General features: G+C 43.6%; 1 long non-coding RNA gene across 1 annotated transcript in view; it reads right to left on the bottom strand.

The window, feature by feature from the left end:
* The window catches only part of LOC307188409, a 65,807-nt gene extending 47,635 nt beyond the window's left edge, over positions 1–18,172 (bottom strand). Inside the window, exons 1-2 of the long non-coding RNA XR_013828928.1 lie at positions 18,107–18,172; positions 15,150–15,184 (exon numbers count right to left, since the gene is read on the bottom strand). This is a non-coding gene — a long non-coding RNA (uncharacterized lncRNA). The remainder of the gene's footprint in view (positions 1–15,149; positions 15,185–18,106) is intronic.
* Between the last annotated feature and the right edge of the window lie 8,027 nt (positions 18,173–26,199).

The following is a 26,199-nucleotide window of genomic DNA, read 5'->3' as shown; positions in this document are numbered from 1 at the left end:
GGGTAATGAATTTAGTCAAAGGTTTTCTCAGCATCTGCAGAAATAGTGCGTTCCTTGAGTATATCCTACTTGGCCGTATTATACTATAACATTTAATGTGATGTTGGATTATGTTTGCTAATATTGTTTGTTGGTTCCCTTAACTTTTCCATTCCTCTATAAAGACTCCATTCAGTAAATTTTCTTCAATCCCAGCAGGATTGGGAATTTTTGGATCAGAATTTTTGCATTTGTATTCACAAGCGATATTGGTCTATAATTGTCTTTCTTTGTATAGTCTTTAGTTTATGCATAATTTTATACTTGCTTCATAAAAGGAATTAGGAATTGTTTTTTCCTAATATTCTAGAATAATTTTTAAAACATTGGAAAAATCTGGTCTTTGAAGATTTGGTGGAAATAATTTGTGAAGCCAGTTGGGTATGGTAGCATTTTTAGTGTGGGCTAGTTCCTTATTAACACTATTTCTTCTGTAGAAATTAGTCTCCTTAAACTTTTAAATTCTGATGGCATCAAATTTGGTAATTTAAATTTCCTTAAGAAGTTATCCATTTCATCTAGGTTTTCAAATTTACTTGCACAGAGATCTTGAAAGTTGTTTCTTATACTGTTTTTAATTTCTTCTGCTTCAATTGTTACTACCTCCCTCGTCATTTTAATTTGTATGTTTGTGCTTACTTTCTTTTTCTTGATCAAGTTAGCTTGTGGTTTGTCTAGTTCGTTAATTTTTTAAATTACCATTTTGATTTGTTGATTAGATCAGCTGTTTTTCTCATCCTTGGGTATTCCATCTCAGCCCTAGGGTGTGTGACTATTTTCACACACCTGCTTTTCCTATATTCTTTAGAGTTCTCCTTACTTCTTACCAGCCAATTCCTCGTTGGAACTGAAACTTTTCCCATTCAAATTATTGTGTGGTTCTGTCTCCTAATTAGACCCTGACTAGTACATTTGCTGTCTCTTGGATTTGTTCACTTTTTTCCACCCACTCAGTGACCAGCTTCCTCCAGCCTTCCCAAGCCTAGATAAATGCAATATTCTTGTAAGAGCTTGGTGATCTCCAAGTCTCTAGTTATGGCCCCATCTAACCTATGTTTCCTGATGACATCAGATTACTACAAAATGCTACTAATCTAATCATGCCACTCCCCAATTTAAAAGCCCTCAATGGGTACACTACCCTAAATATGAAGTCTAAATTCCTAAGCATGGAACACAGAGCCCTCTATGCACTAGTCCCTTCTTAACTCTTTTTTTTTTTTTTTTTTGGCGGTACATGGGCCTCTCACTGTTGTGGCCTCTCCCGTTGCGGAGCACAGGCTCTGGACGCGCAGGCTCAGCGGCCATGGCGCACGGGCCCAGCCGCTATGCAGCATATGGGATCTTCCCGGACTGGGGCACGAACCCGTGTCCCCTGCATCGGCAGGCGGACTCTCAACCACTGTGCCACCAGGGAAGCCCGGTCCCTTCTTAACTCTTATTAACCAAATCTCTTGTGTTGTCCCCTTTCTATTTTCCTTTCTTTTGTACTTTAGGCACAATAGACAATTTGAATTTCCTTGAACAATTGGATTATTTCTCTCCTCTTTCAACCATTGTTAAATTGCTCTCTCTGCATGGAATTCTGTCTCTGACCCCTGTCTATTTGGTGAACACACCTATTCATCCCTCAAGACTCAATTCCAGGATTCATTTATTTAGGTCCATCTTCATTTCCTAGAATGGAAAATTTCCTCAAAGATAGGAATCGTGTCTTTCTTGTCTTGAATTTCCAAATTCTTCCCCAAAGTAGAATGTGTTGAATGCTGAATGAATGAATTTTTATAAACGTAACTCCTCTTGGTACAATGCTGTGAAGTTGAGACACTTTCAGATGTCTAAGAAATGGCTAAGGACGCAAGAGGGCATTGTTATTCCAAGACATTTTCTATTCTCCATGAGGTGACTTGATGAGGGCACAGAGTTTCAAGTCTTGAGGCCATTTCCTGGCTCCTCTACATTATAAGTTGGGTGTCATTCTGTAAGCCATTCTGAGAATGATACTTTTACATCACAATTACCTGTAGAACTCAGGATTCCCAGCAAGAAACAGAAAGTGCACTCCGCTTGGATTTTGAAGAAAATTAATTACTGGAGTCTCTGTACAGGTATGGAAGGATTAAAGAAATCAATAGGGGGGTATTGGGCATTTAGAGACTAGCAATAGTGAGAAGCCATTACCACTTAGTCCTAAAGGGACAGGTGAAGAAACAGTGTTCCTGGAGCCTGATGTGAACTGGAGCTATAAAGAGAGGCTCCCTGAAAGAAGGTGTAGACTTAGAGATGCAGTCACTGCTAGAACAAAGCACAGTGCAGCAGGGTAGCAGGGTCTGCCCTCCAATCTCTTGCTAGCACTTCCCCTTGACTCCTTTTCTCAACCTGCAGTTATTGGTGAGGGTGCCTGAATGACACGGTCTGGAGAGCCAGCCCCATCCTCCTCCACGCATAGAGCAGGGTGGAGAAAGGCAGAGATCACATGGGGGGGTGCAAGCAAAGAACCACCAGCAAAACACCTCATTTATTTCTGTGGGGAGTAAAATACCTATGAAAGTAACATATCAGTTATCAATTGTATGCAAAAAAAGAATATTTCCTAAATTCAACATCATCAGAAATACCAAATATTCAATAGTTTATTTTCTTCCAGAAGGAATGTTTGGGATAGGTATGGGAGCTCTGATTATTTGTGCACAGTCGTCTGTGGTTAATAGCTCTCTTGGTTAGAGCCTGGTGTTGATGAGGCCAAATTAAGAGATTCAGTCACATGAGCACCAGCATTATGTGGACACAGGCTACAGCGTTATGTGGACACAGGCTACAGTCCAGGCTTCGGTCTGGGGTCCTGCCATTATTTCATCCTGAGCACACCGATCACCATCGCTTTTCAAATAATTTGTAGAAGTGTGTGTCATACTGTAGGTCTAAGTCAGAGGTGAGATACTCAGGCGTTAGAAACAATCTTTATGCGATATTTCTAAAAGCTTATAAGCCAGTCCAAGTAATTACCTAAATATCATCCAACCACCCAATCCAATACTTCCCGTAAAAAATGCAAAGAGCAATGCCTTACAGAGGATGTCAGAGTATAATTCCAGGGTATGATCTGAGGACTACTCCAAGGAACTTCCCCCCAAAAGATTCACCTTATGCATTGACCCCGCATGCTAATATGAGAACCTCCTCTTGATTATTTACAATTGCTTCAGAAGTTCCATCCTAAAATATGCACAAGGTACTTAGGATTGGTGACCAATTTGCACGTAGCCCTATGATTTCACTTATCAGATCAGGTAGAGCACGTGTTCATTCATTCAACAAGTGTTTGCTGAGAGCTTACTCTGTGCGTTTACACAAAGTGAGAACAGCACGATGGCAGAGAGATCCCAAAATGTCCAGAGCAGGGGGCCTTATCAGAGAGGACACAATATTAGTACCTTGTTAGCCTAATTAGGGAGTGAAGGGAGAAAGTTATGAGACTGGGGCAGAGATAAGTAATGTGACCTCACTTCAGTTTGGCAAAGAGACATGTATGAAGAGGCTGCATAAATATAATGATTTGCACAATTATGTGAGCACTTATGTGCCAACAGAGTGTTAATATGTTAGAGGTTTCTTTATCCTGAATTCTTCCCTTACATGGTGGGTATTGTGAAACCCTTTTTTTTGGATGAGAAAATTGAGATTCAGAAAGGATATGATTCACCTATATCCAAAAAGCTGACACACGGTAAAGTCAGGAATCAAATTCAATTCTGTCTTCAGAATCTGCACTCTTTCCACTCTGTAACATCAACTTGAATTAGTAAAACATCTCCTACATCTAAAATTTGGTCATTAAAAAATTGCTCAGACTTTAGTGGTCTCTTGAAAACAGCAAATAGTAAAGTGAACCTCTCATACTTACAGAAGGCCTGTCATGGTTCTGCCCTCATCGGTTTTGTTTTCTGAGGAAAAACTAAGAAGACTCACTAACAGATTACTCAGCAAATGTTTGGTGAGTGAACAGCACCATAATTAAGCAGTTAGAAGTCACACAACCCTTTCTAACACGTAAAACACAAGAATATGTATCAATTCCTCCCTAAGACTCATTTCTCATTAAATCCTAATTTTCCACTTGAACTGCAGACCCTCCCAGTATCAACAAAAATTAGGCAGTATTTCCTTGCCAGACTGATGCTGTTAAGAAGCAAACTGTAACAAATTGGGGCTGGACCAAGTAAAAGACCAATAAATGAATAACTTTGCTGCATGACCTGCTGTCTTTCTTGGCTTGGCACATTCCACAGAGAAATAAAACAAGGCAGAGAAGTTGAGCAAGGAGTTTCAGGAAGTTGTCTTCTTCCTTGGAATTTGTCAATAGGGTTGGTTCCCGTGGACGGCCTTTCTCTTAATGACGCATTGGCAGGCTCAGAACCGTGCAGTTCCTGAAATAGGTGGGCCTACAGACAAACATTTGTCCCTTCAGCTAGCTGAATGGAAGCCACCAGAACAATGACTACAACAGGCAAGGAACAAAAGCCTAAACCAGTCGCTTCTGGACATGTGGCTTGCGTCTCACACCCACTGTTTGTCTCCAAGGCCTGGCTGACCTAACAGTAGCTAGCATCCTCTCAGTGTGAAAGTGACAGAAATAACGAGAACACAATTTTCCCAAACAAAAGTAGCAAAGCTTGAAGATGCCTCAAGCTTGGAGAAGGACCTTGTACTTCTCTGGCCCAGCTGAAACACCATCTCTACTTCAACCCTCTGGAAAGAAGGCCATTTCATGTGGCTTCTCCTGTGTAACCAATTCCCTGAATAATCCACTGTCATCAACTCTTGCAGTAGTTCCTGTTTTCCTGATCAGACACTGACTGATACACGCGTATTCTTCCCTTTATTTTGAAGACATCTAACACAATCTCAAGTCATCTACCTTCTGGCCAGCTAGACTGTGACTTCACGCCAAGAGTGAGGGAAATTGGAATTGCACTTAGAGGGCTCTCAAAGAGCATCTGTCAAGCAAATAAGTCTCTCTGGCATGTTGCAACATCCTGGCTTTCATGTGTCCTCCTGGCCAGAAGGGAGGCGATGAAATTCTGTGAGGAGGGGGTTATAGCTCCATCCAACTCTGACTCGGGGTAATGAAAAAAGCTTGGTGTTCTATAAAATGTTCTATAAATAAAAGTTACGTTAGGACACGTGTTATGACACTTCATTGCAATAAAAGATAGAAACCAAATCAAGTTAATTTAAGCAAAAAAAAACCAACAACACATTATTGGTTCACCTGACTGAGAAGACCAGAGGTTGCACAAGGTTTAGTTACGGCTGGGTCCAAGGGTTCAAACAATGGATTCAGGACTGCTGCATCTCTCTCCATCACTCTGATTTGCTTTCCTTTGCCTTCGTTTCATTCTCAGATGGACTCTTCCCCATGATTGCAACAGGGCTTCCAACAGCTCTAAGTTACATGGGATTTTAGTGCTCTCAGTCTCAGAAGGACAGACATTGTACTCTCTCTGTGTGTCATTACTATCTCTTAAGAAAGGACTCTGGCTGGCTCTGCTTGGATTTCATACCCACTCCTGGCCAATCACTCTGTCCTTGGGTACCAAAGGCTCTGGGAGTACCCTACTCCTCAGCCACCTGTAGCAGGGGAAGCAGAGTCCCTGGACCGAAGAAGGAAAAAGGGAAAAAAGAATACTGGGTAGGTGACAACAATTCCAGCAATTCCAACAATTCCACGAGGCAGCTGGGTACTGAGGGCTAAGTACCTGTATTAAGAGACTTGAAATTGAGCTCTGACTCCATCACTGATTCACTGTGACAGCCCCGGCAAAGTATTTCACCTCTTTCATCCTTGCTTTCCTCGTTTGTAAAATGTGTGGATTAGGCTTGGAACAGGAATCTGTAAGCATTTTTAACTACAAGACTCTCAATTTAAACAAATCATTGTACAAAACACACAGGTCCTTACCGAAGCTGGCTGGAGAGGTGCTTGGGGGGGCTGGAGCCCCACTTGCTCCCCTCCACCTTCTATCCTCCTGATGGGACTGCTTGAAGCTCCTGGGGCTCCTCAGAACACAGTTTGAGAAACCTTGAGGTAGCTGATCTCCACGGCCTCTTCCAGCCTGAATTTTGAGGAAGTCTATGGAGATGATCCAACGCCCTTTAATCTAATTTTTCTCACTTTCCCTCTTTTTATTTCTGGGCTAAAATCATGGGTGTTGGCTATGTGTGCGAGGCCACTTAGGAAAAATAATCATTTATTCAAATATCCAGCCAATTTACTTTGGCCTGTTTGGAGATTGTTTTTACTCGTGGGGAGGGAATACATTTCCAAAACCCACTTGTAAGTTCAGGCTAGAAAAGGTGAGTATACAAGTGAGGAAAAATGGGCAGCGGAAGTTGCCAACGCTGAGCTGAGCTGGAAGCAGTAAATTCAAACCACCTCAATCTCCCTGACACGTGTGCCCCGCTGGGCACTCAAGGCCAAGTGTACGCTCTGGAACGGATGGCAGAGGAGGATGTTGTAGGTTTTGGCTTCACCACTTGTGAAAACTTACTTGTGGGGAGACACGTTCGGCTCCAATCGGATTGTCTTTGATTGACGCAGAGCGTCAGGCAAGAGGAAGGGGACGGGCCTTCCCGCAGCCAGAAGGCAAGAGGGGAGGGGCTTCTTTGATCAGGCAGCACCGGGGGTGAGAAATTACTGCTGCGGTGATTTCAAAGGAAGCCAAGACCTTTGCATCCCTTTTCCCTGTGACTGTTTAGAAAATATCTAGAGAGAGGCTGGTAGATGTCAGACAGTCCTTTGGGGAACAGGTATAGATAAGTGGTGGTCTCTAGCCTGTGGGACCTTAGAACCAAGAGAGGAGGTGGGCAAGTCAAGGCGTGACACTGTACAGGAAGGCTGTATCCAGCTGTCCTGCACCGGCTGCTTATGGCTGGTGTCTAATCTGATAGGTCGGTGTCCTAGTATAGAGTTTAGTACCATCCACACTTTGTGATGTGGGAGCAGTCCAACAAGATACATGTGTACACTCTACCATGGTAGCACAGAGTAGGAAAAATAACACTGGGGGAGTTGAAGATAGCTTTCCGGGTGGCAGCATTTGGTCTGTGTCCTACAGGAAGAGTAGGACATCACCCAGAGGGGCGAGAAGGGAGGGGGCCTTCCAGAGCCCAGTGGGACCAGCACATCTGTGGCCTGAATATGTGTGCAGAGGTTGGGAAGATGAGCATAGGGGCTGGTGAACTGAGCGTAAGTTGTTGGGGAATAGCTACTGAGGAGACGAGAGTGGAGTGTGATGGGCCTGTAGCTGCTGCTTAAAAGCCCGGCCTTGCTCATGGGTGCTGCTGGGAGCCACTGCACGTGAGCGGCTGGGTGTCATGATTAGGCCAGTGTTCAAGAAGCTTCATTAGGCCCCCAGTGAAGCTGCAGGAACAGGAAGTGGGAAGACCACCCAAAATCACTCCTGCTGAAGTGCCCAACAACTGGCTACATTTTTCTCTCTGTTTAGTAAAAGCCAACATTTGCTGAGCATTTACTCTGTGCCCAGGCCTTGCAAAATGCTTCCTCGTACATAATCCTCCGCACAGTCCTGGCTCTACTGACCCCACGTTACAGATTAGGAGACTGAGGCTTAAAGATGCTGCCATTGGCCCATTGGAAGGCCATGTGAGGAGGAAGGAGCAGAGTGACCCAGAGGCTGTTGCAGAGGAAGGGAACCCTTAGTGGGTGCCGACTACGTCTCCGTGGGATGTGCGTCCCATTTAATTCTCGCAAAACAGTAGCATTCTCCCAGTTGCTCAGGACAAAAGCTTTGGAGACATCCCCCCTCTCTCTCTTTCACACCCCATGTCCAGTCCATCCAGCTCGCAGGTTAGTCCTCTACCTCCAAACGCATCCAGAATTCAACCACTTCTCTTCCTTCACGGCTGCCAGCCTGGCCCAGCCCACCATCTCTCTACCCGATTCTGCCCCTACAGGCGGCTCTCCGTACTGCAGCCTGGGTGAGTCATTTTAGAGCCCAGGTCAGATCACCTAACACCTCTGCTTGAAATCCTGCAGTGGCTCCCATGTCACTAAAGTAAAGCCGGTGTCCTGACATTTGTCTCTCATGGCCAAGCTAATCCCAGCCTGCCGTTACCTCCTGACCTCCCCTCTCACTTCTCCCCCATTGCTCACTTCACTCTACCACTCCAGCTTCCTTTCTCTTCCTCAAATTCACCAGGCACACTCCTGCCTCAGGACCTTTGCTCCAGCTGTGCCATGTGCCCGGAACACTCTTCCTCCAAGTAGCCCCCCTCATCTAAGTCTCTCACCTTCAGGTCTTTGCTCCTGAGGGTGGTGCTGAGTACCCTGTTGAATTCTGCAAACTGATCTCCCATTACATGGTGAATCTATCCCCCTTGACCTGATTTATGTTTCTTTCTCATATCAATTGCCAAAGAAGCGGTAGAGCCAGCGTTTGTACTCAGGTCTGCCCAATGGCAAGTCCTGGGCTCCTGCTGTCACACCTGAGCGGGGAGGAAAGCCCACCAGGAGCCTTGATGGATAGCAGCGCGGGTAGGCGGCAGGAATGACGCTAGTCATGCTGACATGGGGCAGCGTGGCAGATGCTGCAGCAAAGAGTAAAGCAAGCTTTTCTCACTCAATCTTGTTGCTGTAGTTTTTTAAAAAAATAATAAATAATGAACCTCATGGCTGAGAAGACACGCTGCGCACGTGTGTGTGTGTGTGTGTGTGTGTGTGTGTGTGTGTGTGGCGGCGCTGGCCTTCATCCTAGAGCCTTACCTCATTCAGCAGGCATTGAACAAAGGCAGCATTATTGAAAACCAACTAATCATCTGGCAACAGAGGGAGAGACTGAGAGATAGATGGGCCAGAGTGCACCTGACGGGACGAAACACAGACATCCTCCAGAAAGAGGCATCGCCAAAAAGTGCTGCTTTCGGAGTGCCCCACAAACCCTTTACTTCCCGTAAGTTTTCTGAACCTGAGAGGCAAGGCTGAATTTTCAGGAAAGAGCCTCAGAAAAGGCAATTCCAGGCTGCTCCTAGAGTTGCTGCCCAGGACCTGTCCTGCCGTCACCACCTGCCATTGGGCTTTGGAGCTGGGGCCAGGTTACCTGTTTCTCTAGGCTCCAGGTGAATACTGTGCTTCCACTCGTTAATACCAAGGACTGTCCCCGAGGGTGGAGAGAATGCCACTTATCACAGTGGCCCTCTCTAGAAAGAAGGCTGGATTGGGGGGAGGCAGGTAGGGCACACACACAGAGAAATTGAGGTCACTCCTCGTCCCGGCCGAGGGGGTGGGTTTCTTTCCTCGACTTTATGTTCACTCTAAATGTTCAGGCTCAGAGGTGTGCTGGCGGTGGAGAGTGTTTTGCTAAAACACTTGGGCTTTGGTCAGAAATAAACTGCCCCTCCCAGGTGCGGTGAGCCATTAAGAGAACAAGGCCGCCAAGCACTCTGAGCGATCAAAGGAGAAAACGAGGTACTCCTGGCTTCTTCCAGGTTACAGGCAGCCCTAGAAGGTAGGATGCTGCTGGATAAGCTGCTGTTACGATAGAAACAAAATTTATTTTACACAGACAGCAAATGATGACCTCCCCCAAACTTTCCACATTACTAGACTGAAACCATCCAAGATGGTATCAAAATGTGAGCGCCCGAGAAAAGTATTATGAAGCAACTACAATTCAAGCAACTACAATCCACAATTTGTGGATTTCACCCACAAAAGAAACATCCAAATCTCCACCCCCTCTCTCAGGATCCCAGCTTGCTTGCACTGCTGTGCAGAAAAGTACAGGCGTTCTTTAAGTCCTAACCCTGTTTCGGTCTCCCCACTTGTCATATTTGCTTATTGTACCACTTGAAATGTTCACCCTCTGTGTCATGAAACATTCCTGATAAGTCCCCATCCTGGTCTTACTATGGCTTTTTCAAATGCTCTCATTAGAAATGCTGGTCATGTCTGCTCTACAGTCTACAACGACTGTGGACACCCTCTATGCCAGGAGTTCTCAAGCTGCAGCTTGTTTTCAAGTCTCCTGGAGCGATGGTTAACATACAGGTCTCTGGGCCCCACCCCTACAAGTTCTGACTCAAGAGATCTGGGGCGGGGCTTGAAAGTGTGCCTTTCTGACAAGTTCCCAGGTGGGGGCTGCACTTGCTGCTGCCTCTGGTATCATACACTTTGAGAACTTCTGCCATGCTTTGTACTTGGATGGCTCCTTGAAGAAAAACCAAACGGTTGTTTCAGAATTGAACCCAGGTGCTGTTAACAAAGTTAGCACAGGTATGAGACCAAACAGCAGCACGAGGACAAGCTGGGAATTGAGGGTTGGGCATGGAGGTGAATGAAGGTGGCTCTTCATGTTTCTCATGGTTCCCTGGAAGATCTTTTTTCATAGGGGAAGAATCCAAACACTGAATCATCAGTATTGGTTTGAATTCTTTCCGTTGCAAATGACCAAAAAAAAAAGAGGGCATTTATTGGCTCATATAAATGAAAAGCCCAAAGATGGACTGAATGCAGGCATGGCTTGATCCAGAAGCCCAAGTGAGTTTTTCTCTGTACCTCTGTCCTCTGCCTGTTCTCCATCTGCTGCATTCTCAGATGGACTCTCAGATCCTGGTGGCAAGATGAATGAGAACAGTTCCTCCCACTGACCAACTTTTTAGGAAGCCTCCTATGTTACAACTGCTTATGAAACAGCTATGGGGGGTCACCCCCTCCCCATGTTCCCAAACAGAGAAGAAGAATGGGAAGGAGTGGACCGATCCACAGTATAGTAACCACAACTGCTATTACTGCTTGAACAGGCAGGAAAGTTGGGACAATGTAAAAATAGCACAGCCACCATGTTTATAATCAAAGTTTCCCATTATGCAAACCCAACCCCATCCAACTAAGGAAATGACAACTTTTCCCTTGGGAATTTTCACACAACTTTTACCTCCTTTGCCATCATCAAATGTGAAGTGTTTTATTGGTGGGCTTCGTGGTGGAAACCTGTCATTTTAATGGGAGAATATGCCGGAGGGGTAGCATAGGCTAGGTGAAATTGTAGCCATCATTTCCTCCAGATTCACAATAACTTAAAAAAAAAAAATCTTTCCCTCTGCTGAAAAACACCTGTCTAGCTACAGAGTCAAAGAGGAGACTCGGAGGGGACATAATCCCATCTGAAGTGCTATTTTCAGTCCTGTAGAGTTTTCATTTAGTTCTTCATGTAATAGGCACAGGTACAAAAGCAATTAAACTAGAAGAAAGCAGAAAATAACAGCAGGCAACTTGCTGCCTTCAGTCACTGTGCTCCCAGTTGGGAACACTGTCAGTCACCGGTGGGGCCTGCAGAATTCAATTAGTTGGGGGAGAAAAAAAATTTTTTTGGCCGAGTCAGCATCCAAACATAGGAATCCTTCTGAAGGACTGCAGGTTTCTCAGAGGGCTATGCTGGAGGAAGGGGGTAGACTGATTTTTAAAAGTCTACTCAGGAAGAAAAAATTATTACAAAATGTGCAAGTTTCCTGAGTTGTAGTCTGGAGAAACCATTTCTGGCCCTGGAATCTTGCCTTCCTGTTTGGGACCTAGACTTTGTCTTTATTTCATTTTGCTAAGCCAGTACAGTAATCATGTTCCTAGAATGATATAATCTAAAGGATGGGTTGTGGTTGTGTTTTAGTAAAGTTGGGCTGTTAAGTAATGGGAACTCAAACTCACTTAAGTATTAAGGGGGTATGTTAAAAAGACCCTGGAGGTTAACAGAATCAGAGGGAGAGAAACTGCTGGACTTAAAGGATTTGCTACTGTCAGGGGCCACTCGGACACCTTCTCCCCCATCCTCTCTCTCATCTCCACTCCACACAGTTCTGCCTGGCTTCATTCTCTCCTGCTGGAAACAGATTTTCACAGATGATGGAAGACGGCCACCAACAGCTTCTAATTCATGTCCTCCTGCTTCTGTAACCCGAAATACAAGACACACTCTCTCCCTCTCCACTTGAGGACACAGCCCAGAGAAAAAGGAGTCCACAAAGGAGATGAGAGAGGGGTGACCTGGGAGAGCTGTGTCACAGAAACCAGAGCAGGATAGAGTTTCAAGGAGGAGGCATCAGACACCACAGAGGGATCAAGTAGAATGTGACGGAAAAGGTCCTTACAAGATTAGTCACACAAAAGAGTCAGAGTCACACTTATCTGTGCACATAACGTTGTGGATGTGTAAACATCACTGTTACAGCCCTCTTCTTGAATTTTGGTGCTCCCGTGCTGTCACATTAATTTGGTTAACCGTCGTCAATGTGCGGCTCCATGCAGAGGTGGTTTAAAAGTATTAATTAACCTAAAAACAAAATCTGGTAAAGGACCCACGAACAGCAATGATATAAATCTCAGAGAAGAACCACAATGGGCCCAGTGTAGGTCACACACCTGCCAAAGTGAAAGAGTAGGTCAGGCTGGGTCACATCATGGCTATTCCTGTGAGCGAGGGGCCAAGTCCTGTGACAGGCAGCCCCACCAGGATTATAGAACTGGAGTTGGGGAGAAGCTGTTTCCCAAGGAAGAGAAGGAAGGAAGGTGTGTGGATGACCAACACAAATGGTTACAGGTGCACAGCTAAGTGTAAACACATCCCAAGATCGCCAATTATAACAGTTATTAGTTATACATGTCAACATTTATGTTGTACCTACTACGTAAGTGTCATATCTGTGTTAGGTCTTGGGTATCACAAAGATGAGTGGGGGCAAGATCTTTGCCTTCAGAGTTCAGGTAGTTGATGGATAGACATGTGAAAATAAACTGGGCACTATGGAATGAGGACTACGGTAGAAGAATTTGGAAAGTAGTGTAGGAGAAGGAGAGAGAAAGGGATGAATTCCATTGGGGAGGATGACCAGGGTGAGCTTCATGAGGAATCCAAGTTTAGGGGAGGGCTTTGAAGGAGGTGTAGGAGATTTCCAGGAGGACAGACGAATTCCCAAAGAAGACTCCCCAAATGAATTGACTACTAAGCCCAATTTAACTGGAGAGTATTACAGGTTTGCAATACATAGGTCAACAACTGGGAAATACAGAGCTAGTCCCAATTTCACACACAGAAACTAAAGCTTATAGAGAGAGTAAGTGGTCTGATCAAAGTAACACAGCTAGAGAGTGGCAGGCTTAGGGTGAGACACAGACTTCTTGATGACCCGAGTAGTGCTTCTTCCATTCTTCCACGTGAAACCCCGAGTAGCCAAGTCAAGAGGTGGGCTGAGCCCTGCCCTGGTTTTTGATAGGCACAGTCTAGAAGGCCAGATCCACCCACAGCTATGGCCCGCCCACGGCTTGACCAGCTCATCAGCCTCACCTGTGCAAATGTGCTCTGAGTAGGAGTGTCAGGGATAGCACAGGCATCATCTTTCGCCATGAAGAGGCTCTGAGAGTAGTGATAGAGGAATACAGACCAAGCATCATGCGTTTGTGGATAGCTGGTGAGAGGCAACACGAACCTCCCCAAAGTCTCAGTGTAATATCCTGTCACTCCAGAGAAAAGATCAATGCTCACAATTGTCAGCAGTAGGGGAAAAATTATCAAGAGCACAATAAACCAGCCATGTAAAACGTGAAACGAACCATCACTCTCGCAGTGGGGTAAAAATTCCAAATTGTCATCAGAACAGAAGAGAAAAACAAAACCTATTAGTGGCACCTCTATATGGAAAGTCCTAACCCACCCAAGCCCAAAGTCTCTGCCAGCCTCAGCTTCTCATCCCTGTTGATTACATATACATTTTTCATGCTACAATAATGTTATTGGTCTGCAACGGGTTGGAGAACTTGGAGCCATTTCCTGAGAAGGACTGGGCTATCTAGAAATATTTGCTTGATTATTTTTTGTGGTTTTATACACAGATTCTCCATGGTATGAATCCTGGCTCGGCCATTTATTGGTTGTGTGACCTTGGATAAGTTACTTAACTTCTGTGAAACATCTCTCAGAAGTCTTGGAAAATGATGATTATATGAGATAAATCTATAAGGTACTGAGCACAGCACTGGAACAAATGCTCAAAATGGTAGCTGTTAATATTGTTTTCATTATTAAAACACAGTCCTTGCCTTTGAACAGCTCACAGTCTAATGGGAAAAGCAGACCTAGTTGTGACTCATGCAGGATATAATAGAACAGCTTTATAAGTGTAGGTTGTAGTTACTGAAGATCACTTCTGTATAATCTGTTCAGGTAGATGGTGACAGCATTTGCAAAAAATCCAAGGAAAAATCACAAAGATTCTCATCAGGCTAGGAGAGTGTTCTAGATTCTAGAACATATCAAGATCTTTCTCTAATGTGGAAAGACAGAGGAGACCTAGCAATGCTAGATGCTAGCCCCTTCAGGCAGCTTGGATCTCAACTTTGCACCATGGGCACTTAAAATTCCAGTGCCCATTCAACAAATATGCCAAGACAATTCAATGAAGAATGGATAGTCTCTGTAACAAATGGTACTTGAACAATTAATATCAAAATATGCAAAACCTCACAACATAGATAAAAAACAACTCAAAATGGATCATAGACCTAAATGCAAGAGCTAAAACCGTAAGACTTCTAGACACAACATAGGAGAAAGCCTACATAACCTTGGGTTGACCAAAGAGTTCTTAGATATGACACAAAAGCACAATCTGTAAAATGAAAAACTGATATCTTGTACATCATCAGAATTAAAAGCATTTGCGTTTCAAACAACACCAATAAGAAAATAAAAAGGTAAGTCAACAACTGGGAGAAAATATTCATAAATCACATTCTGATAGAATTCTTGTTTCTAGAATATATAAAGAACACTTACAAGCTACTAATAAGACAATCTGATGAAAACAATGGGCAAAAACTTTGAATAGACATTTCACCAAAGAAAATATACACATGGCTAATAAGCACTTGAAAAGATATTCAATATCATTCGTCATTATGGAAATACAAATTAACAATTAAAAACACTGACAATACTAAGTGTTAGCAAAATGAAACCCCTAATCATCGCTGGTAGAACTGTAAAATGGTGCACATTGGAATAGAGTCTGGCAGTTCCTTAAAAAGTTAAACATAAACTTACCATATAAGTCAGCAGTCCGGCTCCTAGAAACATACCTAGGAGAAATGTAAACATATTTCTACACAAAGGCATACACACAAGTGTTCACACTAACATTATTCATAATAGCCCCAAACTGGAAACAACCCAAATGTCCATCAACTGCTGAATAAACAAAATGTGGAGTGTTTATAGAGTGGGATACTGTTCATCGATAAAAAGGAACATGCTACAACACAGATGAACCTCAACAATATTATGAGAAGTTAAAGAAGCCAGAGGCAAAAGACTGCACATGGTCTAATCCTGTTTACATGGATGCCCACAAAAGACAAATGGATGGAGATAGAAAGTAGATTAGTGGTTGTCTGAGGCCAGAAAAGCAGCAAGCGTTGACTGCAAACTGGTAGGAGGGAAATTTGGGGGATGATGGAAATGTTCTAAAACTACGTTATGGTAATGGCTGCACAATGCTACAAATATATATTTTTAAATAATTGAATTTATAATTATAATGGGTAAATTTTATGCTATATAAATTAGATGTCAATAAAGCTGTTTAAAAAATCGCAGTGTCCAAGATTTCCTCCAGATCCATTACATCAGAATCTTTGGGGCTGGGATCTAGGCATCAGTATTTTTTAAAGCTCCCCAATATATTCTGATGGACAGCCAATGAGAAACACTGAGGCAGGGGAAAAAACAGTTTGCACTGTTGCTGTTTCTCTGATGAGAACTTGACCTTGTTTTCATCATCAACTACCATGGCCATGAAAGAGAGAAAGTGTGCTACCCAACCTTGGCTGTTGTGTCACTGACTCCCAAGTCAGTGTACTGTGAATCATCTGATTGGTGGAGACTAGGTCAGATGATTTTACCTGGCTGCTAAGGTCTCTGGGAAGGTGAGTATGTGGCATTTTGGGTATTTCTAATGGAAGAAAGTATCCTCAACCAAGACTCAATAATTGGAGAATTCCTGACTCAGATAGAGCTTTAGATACAAAGGAGCTAGAGTGAATTACACATGTCCACCTCAGTGTTAACGATCTCATCTAATTCTCACAGCCTCCTGCAGTTATCCTCATTTTACCGAAAGAGCAACTGAGGCTCAGAGTTGCCTTGCCACATCCCAAATCTAAGCTCTACAGAAATATACAAGCAAGCAAAGATTAGTGTCCAAGCATGTTCTTTGTGCATTGTCAGGACAAATTAATTGAAAATAAACCAGATGTCCATCATTAAGTATTTGTGAATAAATTGTGCTACATTTATACAATGGAACACTATGTAACGTTTTAAAAAATGAGGTAGATTTTATGTGCTGATAAGAAGAGACATTCAGGATATATTAAGTAGAAAAAAAGTTTCAAAACAATATGTATAGAACTCCAATACAGTTCTAAGACACTAAAATACATACACACAGACACAGACACACACACACACACACACACACACACATATCCCCATGTCTACCAAACTGTTAACAGTCGTTGTCTCAAGGGGATGTGAATGAGAACCTTCACTTTTTCTATTATATATTTTTTGCAAATTTAAAATTTTTTACAGTAACTATGTATTATTTTGTAAGCAACAGAACATGTGACAAATGCATTTTTAATTGAGCCAACTGATTAGTTGCTAAACCAGCCATAAAGGCAAGGGTCTCAGCTGTTTAGAGGATGGAAGGGGGGAGATGGGGAGATTGTCCATGTTACTTAAGGGCTTTTTTGCCTCTAGGACAGAGATACTGAAACGAAAATCAATGAGTCACTCAAAGAGTACGGTCAGTGGGAGAGGGAAAAGGCAGGGAGCTCAGCATTCCATGAGAGGCTGGGTCCTCAGCCACTGGGGCCAGAGGGTCTACCTGCAGCTGAAGTCATGGAATAATGAGAGCGTTCCAAGCAGCAGAAGAGTCAGTGGTTGGTCCCAGATTAGGAGATCAGGCAGAGGGATCAGGACCAGTGCCATGTGTTACAGACGCTGGACCCCCACTGGAGACTGGGCGAGAGGAGGCTGGAAGGCAGGGACTGGGACCAGGCTGGGGGCAGGGCCAGGTTTTATTCTCAGGCACAGCTGCTCAGGCAGGAAGCTGCAAGTTATGATGTGGAATTTTTCTTTTCTTTTTTTTTTTTTTTGCGGTATGCGGGTCTCTCACTGTTGTGGCCTCTCCCGTTTCAGAGCACAGGCTCCGGACGCGCAGGCCCAGCGGCCATGGCTCACGGGCCCAGCCGCTCCGCAGCATGTGGGATCTTCCCCGGGCCGGGGCACGAACCCATGTCCCCTGCATCGGCAGGCGGACTCTCAACCACCGCGCCACCAGGGAAGCCTGGAATTTTTCTTTTTAATGGTAAATATTCCTACCACAATTTATTGTTGATGAAAATTGTTTCTAGCTATAGGAATCCTATATTCCATGACCACAGATGGTACAGTTAAATGTACAAACACTGAAAGAGAGGCAGTAAAGCTTAGTGGGGAAGACTAGATTTGGATTTGGTGGTTTCTCAGGCAGCGTAGGCAAAGAGTTGACCCTGGACGACTCTAGAGGAGAATCTCTAATCAAATGTTTGGCTTTTGGCAAGTCCTCCTCAGAAGAAATGGCTTCAGTATTGATGGGAACATCCCAACCCAGGCTTCCCCCTGATTGGTGTATGGCCTGGGCCTTAGCTGTGGAGTTGTGGTGGTGGGAATCCCTCATGCTCTAACCCTGAAATGCTCAGGCTTTTGCTATAAAAGAGCAAAGAAAGAATGGCTACTATGAACCAGCTCCAGTTTGTGCTGTAAGTCCTGTTGATGTGTCTAGAGAAAGTCAAAGGAAGCAACATTGCTCCTTAGCAAGTCAGAATGCCTGACTCCTACTGTTGGGCTGCACCCCACAGGCCTGTAAGCCCTGTACTTGCCCAGCCTCGAGATGGAAGAAAGAGCCCAGAGTCGGTGACAGAGACATCAGTGGTCTAATGGATGGGGGAGCTTACATGTCTGAAGCGAGGTCCTGGAGCGACATCCCACAGAGAGCAGACGGCAGACGGCAGCGGGCAGAACATGGCGGCAGCCTTCACGACTCGGGGAGGGGAGGTTACCAGTTACAGGAGGAATTGACTTCAGGCTGTCTTGTTGGTTACCAGGGAAACTAGCAGAGGGGCACGTCCCTCACCGCCCCTTTGATCAGCCAGCATAGTGGAGAAGTTCTAATTAGAACAATAATTAGCTGGGGCTGGAGGCAAGCACATGGGCATTTTGATTAGGCTCTATGATTAAGCGGGAAGGTCAGTTAGGTGAGTAGGGTATAGGTCAGGCAGGGACTGATCGAGCAGGGGATGTCCAGAGAGCAGGAGAACAGCCATCTTGGGTGGCCTGATCAGACACCTACTCGACAGGAAGGACACCCTGGCTAAAGGGTCCACCATATTGTCATCTTTCCCTTTGTTTGAGGCTTGACGTTAGCAGCTCACTCTCCAAACTCCCCACCGTACTTGTGATGACTGTGAGTGCAGATGTCACAAATCACCCGCATTAAGGAGCTGTGCTTACAGAGGCAGAAATCTAGAAAGATCACTTCAGGCAATGAAGGAGGACAGTTTCCCCTGGAAAGATCCTTCAACACCCATGTGAATTTTTGGCTAAGTCTCCTTTGTCAGTTCCCATGCTAAAGACATGACTTTGGGGCAGTTTACAGAACAACCTGGCATATATCACACTTGGGGTTTTTTCCGTCCCATTTTGTTTTGCTTTGCTTTCCAATATCAAAGCAATTCTAAGCCACTAGACAGAGCTTCTATCCAATGACTTCAGATGAACAATTTCCAGATGTGCTACCTGTAATCTGTCCAAAATATAACAGTTGTAAAGATGTAAATGTCATCAATCCCTGGGGACACTATAGCATAACATTCTAGAGTGTAAACTCAAGGAGCCTGACTGCCTGGGATTGAACCCTGACTCTACCACTAGGGCAAGTTTCTAACTTCTCTGTGTCTCAGTTTTCTCATCTGTAAAATGATGATAATTACAGTACCAACCTCATAGGGATGCTGTGAGGATTAAATTAGTTAATTTTCTTTTTTACAAAAGGGTATGTAGAAGAATAGTGCCTGTTATATTATAAGTGCTCGATAAATGGTAAGCATTGTTATTATTCAAGAATCCTGTCAGCTGTGTCTACAGGGCCTCACAGGGTAGGAGTAAGTGGATGAATGGGCCTTGGGCATCATGGTGTGATGCTTTATAGATCTAGAAAAGTGACCACCTCAGGGTGATCACAGTTAAAGGGACCCAGGGGGATTATCCCACACAGACTAGGCTCACAAACTCACAAAAGGGTTTCTTGCCCCTCTGCCAGTGTGTTTACCTACAGCAAGGCAAGGAGGCCACCCAGATATTCATGTCATTGTATCCTTCCCTCATATGAAACGCTACGTGGGAAAAAAAGTTTAAAAAAAAGTTTTAACCATATTTCGAGTTTTAATTCGAAGTTTACTTGGTGAACATGGCAGTAGAACTGTGCAGATTTAATGCAGACATCCCCACCACATGAAGAGAATATTGGGTATTTGTGTACAAAAGGGGATGAATCTTCCAGCTGTCTGGTCAGGAAACTTCCTCTTGTGAACAGGGCTGACACAGCCCTCGTTCTGGTTCCACATAGAATGCCTCATTGTGATAATATACTTTCTCTGGGATTGTGGAGAAAAAAAAAGGGGGGGGAGGGTCAAGAGCTTTAGATATGCTAATGCTGGACCCTGGGTACATCTGAAACTTTTTAGACATTTCTGGCAGAGTGGAATTTCCAGTGCACTGAATGAGGAGGTGAAGATTTTGATGTATAGTAGGATGGAGGAATTTGTATTTACCTGAACTCTTCTAAAGGACAGCCTTTTGTAGAGTTGAAGACTGTTTTATGAGCCACTTGACATCAATGTGTGTGTTTTTTTGGGGTGTGGGGAAGTGTGGATACGCTCAGAGAGCAACAGGTAGTCAGTGGACTGCAGTCTGAGCAGTATGGTTCTAGTCACTACAGGGCTTTCGTTTAACAGAGTTGGAAGCCAAGTTCAGACAAGTGAGTGCTATGTTAGGGTCAGAAGAAGTAGGACCACGTACTAAAGAGGTAGCCAGGAAGAGATGGACTTGTCAGATGTACATGTTTGAGGTTGTTGCCATATGGGGTTTGGGGTTATAAAGAGAAAACTTTCTCTTACTTCACGTCTTACCCTCCTCTTCCAGTACAGAGCGCCCTGCAGTGCCCACTGCCCAAGGGTTCTGGGATGCTGCCTATTTTTTCAGCCCCATTCTCCACCTTTCCAATGATTTTGTGAGCTCAGCTGCTAGTCTTTCTGTGAATTCCCTTTTAAATTAACTAATTAATTTATGGTGAAGCTAATTGGAATTGGTTTCTTTGTTTGCAGCCAAGAATTTTGAATGATACATTCTTATTTTAAAACATAGCCTCTCTTTTCCTTGCTGTCCCTTCCTCCCTCTCTCTTTGTCCCACTCTGTCTCTTTCTCTGTCTCTCTCTGTCTGTCTCTCCCTGTTGGTGATTTACACAAACACACAATGGCAATAAGGGAGAAAATCATGGCAAAGAGAAAATTATTTAAGAATAGGACACAGCAAGAGGTGACTTCAATACACAAAATTCATGTTACGCATTTCATGCCTTTGGTTTAGGTGGGAGCACATTTGAATCTAAGCTTCCTAGTAGCCAAAGTGATGATAGGAACACAATTTGTTACACAGTTCTGTGCCCACAGGAAAAAAACATAAACCAGTAGCTCCAGGAAGCCATGGTTCATGCTGACACCAAAGAATAATTTCTCCCATGGATCCGCCTAAAGAGGAAACAGTATGAAAAAGTAAACAACATCCTGCACGTTATCTATGCACTAAATACAATACAGGTTCATAAAACTGCAGACGAGAAAAACTGAAGCTAAATCTAGCCCTTTCACCAAAGCATAATTCAGTGAGATCACTTCTGTGTACGATAAAGAAACACATCCCAGTTATTGGGATGGGGTCTGGCTTAATTTAGGGATAGATTTGAAAGAGTAAAGCTTCAGGCAGTTCTCATTTCATAAGGTATGTCTTTCAACTGATCTTTGGAAGGATACTGAGCCACATTAAATTTCAGATTATACTTTCTGACAAGTACCTGGAATGCAGCTATTCAGTGTTTGGAGGTTAATTATAAACTTATATGTTTCAACAGCTAACAGAACTGCGGTGAGGGCTGACATTTTTTTGTGAGATGTTAAAAATCTGAGGAGGCAACGTGCTTGAAGGGACAACCAACCCAGCTATTATCAGAGGTAGATCAAGGCAGTACCTATGCAGAAGGTCAAATCTTCTTAAAAAATAAATTAGGTGTATACACATGTTCACATCGGCACTATTCACTGTAGCCAAAAGGTAGAAGCAACACAAGTGTCCATCCATAGATGAATGGATAAACAAAATGTGGTATATACATACAATGGAATACTATTCAGCCTTTAAAAAGGAAGGAAATTTGAGATATACCACAACATGGATGAACCTTGAAGACATTATATTAAGTGAAATAAACCAGTCAACAAAGGACAAGTGTTATATAATTCCTTTTATATGAGATGCCTTGAGTAGTCAAATTCATAGACAGAAAGTAGAATGGCGGTTGCCAGGGGCTGAGGAAGAGGAGAACAGAGAGTTAGCGTTTAATGGGTATAGAGTATCAGTTTGGGAATGTGAAAAAGTGCTGGAGATGGATGGTGGTGATGGTGAATACAACAAGGTGAATACACTGAATGCCACAGGTCTGCACACTTAAGTATGGTTAAAATGGTAAATTTCGTTATGTATATTTTACCACAATCAGGAAATAAAGCATGGAAAAAAGTAAACCAGGAATCCTCCAATAAACGGATGAATGGCCTCAAAATTTGACACCACAGAGCCTCACCATATAATTTTAACTTGACAATCTTTAAAAGCAGGCATTGCCAAACACCCACCTTGGCTATAAAAAATCCTAATACGTCTCCCAGGTTTAGAACGTCTAATTATGAGCAATGAAGTTTCCTGGTGAGCTCTCCAAGATAAGCTGATTCCAAAACACACATTTGTGTAAATGGATTTATTGGCTTGCTGTCTTGGGCTGTTCACTAGAGCCAGTAGGGGCCATGATCTTATTAATCCTGACAACAACCCTGGATAAGTCAGGTCCATTTTGCAGATGAGCAAACCAAGACTCAGAAGATCAAATAGCTTTCATAAGGTCACCTAGCTAGGAAGCAACGGATCTTGGATCTTGTCCACATAGGCTACAGGCGGCCCATTATGTTTTATTACGCCTAATGAATCTCCAAGCAGTGGAAATTTTCCCCTGTAACCCTTTGCTGGGTTTTACAGGGGGCTAGTACAAGACAAGTGAATTATAACTAAAAGTAGCCTGTTCTACTTCTCTGCCAACACCCTCAAAACTTCCATAGGGGGTGAGGACAGACAGGATATGCATGAATTTCCTTCACCATTTCATTTTACTTTAGTTTCTCATTAGTGAACATTACTGAAAATCTACTACGTGTCATACTGGCCTAGAAACTGGGGGATTAAAGCAATTCTCAGAGGAAATATTTGGTACATTTGAGTAGGAAAATCTCCTTTGATTTTCCCATCTCTGTCCTCAAGCTTTAGAGCACAGAGTCCACGGCAAGTCAGTTCAGAAAAGCCCCACTGGCTCACCTCCCACAATTCCCCAGGGAAATTATTACCCAATCAAGCCTGTTCCACATTCTATCCGCTCCCCTCCAGCCCTCGCTAATTGCGCCGAATTACATACCTCAAGAATTTCTCTCTCTCCGGGGCGTGTCCTGAAAACACATTGTGTTTTGTCTTCTCCTGGGCTAATTAGGATTTGCTGAAGGAAGCAGCGGGGCTTGGAGCCCTGTGATCTTCCAGAGAGGCCCTGCCCTCATTTGTGTTCCTCATTGAATTCCCTTGACTCTGTCTTCCTCAGTTTGGACACCTCAGCTTCACTGGGAACCCGGTGCAGCCATCCTGCGGTCGGATATAAAGGGTCTCTCTTCCCTTTGTGCAGGTGCCTTGTACCTCGGCAGCCTAAAGAGTACTTGCTGAGTGTGCCAAAAGCTCAACTTATGCCGCTTTCTCCTTTTTGCTTTGCTTTACAACAAGTTGTACCTTATGAAGTTCCAGTGATATTTTTCAAAGCAGAAAGTAAGTGGTCTCCATGTATTCTTTATATGTGTAATGTGAGCACCTCTGAATTTTTTATACAATGTCTTCTGCCACACTGGTACATGCAATATTTATTAACTAACTGCAAGTTTATATTTGCCCAACTTTTAAAAATTGATTTCCTCGGGCTTCCCTGGTGGCGCAGTGGTTGAGAGTCCGCCTGCCGATGCAGGGGACACGGGTTCGTGCCCCGGTCTGGGAGGATCCCGCATGCCGCGGAGCAGCTGGGCCTGTGAGCCATGGCCACTGAGCCTGCGCGTCCCGAGCCTGTGCTCCGCAACGGGAGAGGCCACAGCAGTGAGAGGCCCGCGTACCACAAAAAAAAAAAAAAAAAAAAAATTGATTTCCTCTTGATGGTCATTAGAGGCAAAATAACTAGGTGTTTCATACCTTCTGTGTCCATGTCTTCTTTCTGGTCATGTCTTTTTTGTCTGGCCCTCCTGCTATTCTGCAATAATATTGTAGAAATATCTCAGTGCTGTTAAGAGTTGCGGTGCCGGATCAGATTAGGCGTACTGCCCCAAGTACGTTTAAAACAACAGTGGAGTATATTGGAAAGAGAGGCGGGCGGAAAGTCAGGAACCCAAGGTTCAAGTTATGATTCCATCATCAATATCCTTGGGAAAGTTACTCTACTTCTCTGAATCTCAGCTGTGCCATCTCTACAGTGAAAATGTTTTATCAGACGACATCCTGTTACTACTCTGTCTTCCTTTTGTTTCATCGACTGCTTGTTTATTTTGAGTTAAGAGATTTGGCGAGTTCTGTTGACATACAAATTGAAGAAATTTCGAGTTGATCATTATTTAGCCTTATTCTCCTCCCAACAAATGGTTGCCTTGAACCACCTACTTCAACCCAGCCAACTTTTTAAATTGACCCCGAATGAAAAGTCCTTTCGGCCCCACCTGGATTTGAGACTTCGCTTCTCTACCCTCCACCTCCTAGACTCTCCTGACTCTGGATCACTGCCCTTTCTCTTGGAAGACGGGTTCTCTGCTTTTTCTCCTGTGGGAATTCATTCTATCCCTTCTTCAATGTTAATTTTATCCTACTCAATAGCTAAAAACTCACCCATGTTTCTGGGAGAGATCTTTAAAATTCAGAGAGTCATATATGAAGGTAAAACTTAAAGTAAATTCATATTAACATTTGATATTAATCACACAAATCCAGAAATAGACTCTTTTTAGAGAGAGAGGTACCTGCTATAATTCTGCTACTTGCCTTGGCTTGGAGGTTGCCATTTTGGACAGCAATGTGAGTTTCCTTTCTTTTTTTTCCTGCCTCTGTGAATAAGGAAATGCCAGAGACCTTCCCACCCCCTCAGCCAACCCAGTACTCCCTGTTCAGGTGCTCCTGCCAGCTAATTAACACCTCCTTCGCAAGCTGTAAATTGGACAGCAGATGCACATGAATGCAGAACCCGCTGGGGAATATCATGCTTTCTCTATACATATATTTCATGAAAGGCAGGAAGTGAAATCAAGTAGGCTGATGGGAAATTCATTCTGCCAGAATGGCCAGCCCCAGAATCTTAAATAAGTTTATGGGGCTTTTAATGCAATAGACATTTCTTATATCTCTGGAGGAGAGACCCTTTTTTGTTGTTGTTTTTCAAATGTAACACAGTGGGTTCTCAAAATTCTGAAAAATTATTGAACATCTTTGGGCAGCCCTAGGATGCTACCAGAGATGCAGCCACATTTGCACCCCTACCCTGGGTCCATTGAACATCATTCTTCCAACCTCCAAGAACCAGGGTCTGGATCATTAAATCCCTGCCTCTAGTCTCAGTCTGCTCCAATCTATCCTTTATTTTGCTGCCAGTGTTCTGTTTACAAGCCAAAAAGATCATGTTACAGGCTTAACACAGTTTAATATTTCTCCAGATCTCATAGAATATATTCTGAACTATTTAATAGGGGTCCATGGCCCCTGAGGATCTGTTTCCTGCTTACCTTTCTCTCCTGATACCTACTCACATTGTACACACCAGCCAGACTGAACTATCTGTAGTCCTTTGCATGGGTGATCTCTCACAGCTCTGCATTCTAAATCTGTCCGTGTCCCATTCTTACTCCAGAAGCCATAATTTCCACTTTCTCCAAAGAACATGGAAGTAATTTTTTCATTCACCTGCAATTCAGTTTAATTCAATTCAACAAAGTTTATTAAGGACCTTTTCTGTGTCAAACACTCTGCTATGCTCAGAAAATACAATGATGCATACATAAGTCATAAGCTCTCTGGGGGGCTTACAAAATAGTGGAATAGGGCAGACATCAGTAAATAACTATAATAAGCTTCGATGGGTCCTCATACGGGGCATGCCCCAAAGCCTGTGGCAACACAGAAGGATTTATTCTTCAGAAATGGTAGCGAGGGGAGGGGAGGGCAACTGTGTTGGGGGGAAACTTCAGAGAGGGGGTGAACATTCGAATGGGTCCACTGTAGCTTTCTTATCTCTTTGCTTTGGTCTCATAATTCCTGGTGGGTACCGGGCAACTTTTTGTGCAAAACAGGAAGAAAACAACACAGAGATGGATCAACCAGATCGCATGGGAGGATATTAAGTATCATGAATATTGGAAAATGTGAAGAAATAATCCCCCCAATATGTCAGAAATTGGCTAATTTCCCTTTAAGTAGAACTTATCTTCCTTTCTGAGGGAGAAATGTCTATCTCTGTACATGTGCACATCCATATCTGTAACAAATTGCTAAACAGTCTGTTATGTTCAAGCAAAAACGTAGAGGTTTGCAATCTATTGCTGAAGGAGTTTTAACTAAAATTTCAGAAAATTTTGAACATCTAGATAAATGTGTGAAAAACTG

This window comes from Stenella coeruleoalba, assembly GCF_951394435.1.
Source record: "Stenella coeruleoalba genome assembly, chromosome: 7".
NCBI classification, from domain to species: domain Eukaryota; kingdom Metazoa; phylum Chordata; class Mammalia; order Artiodactyla; family Delphinidae; genus Stenella; species Stenella coeruleoalba.
This window is presented reverse-complemented; position numbering and strand designations above follow the sequence as displayed.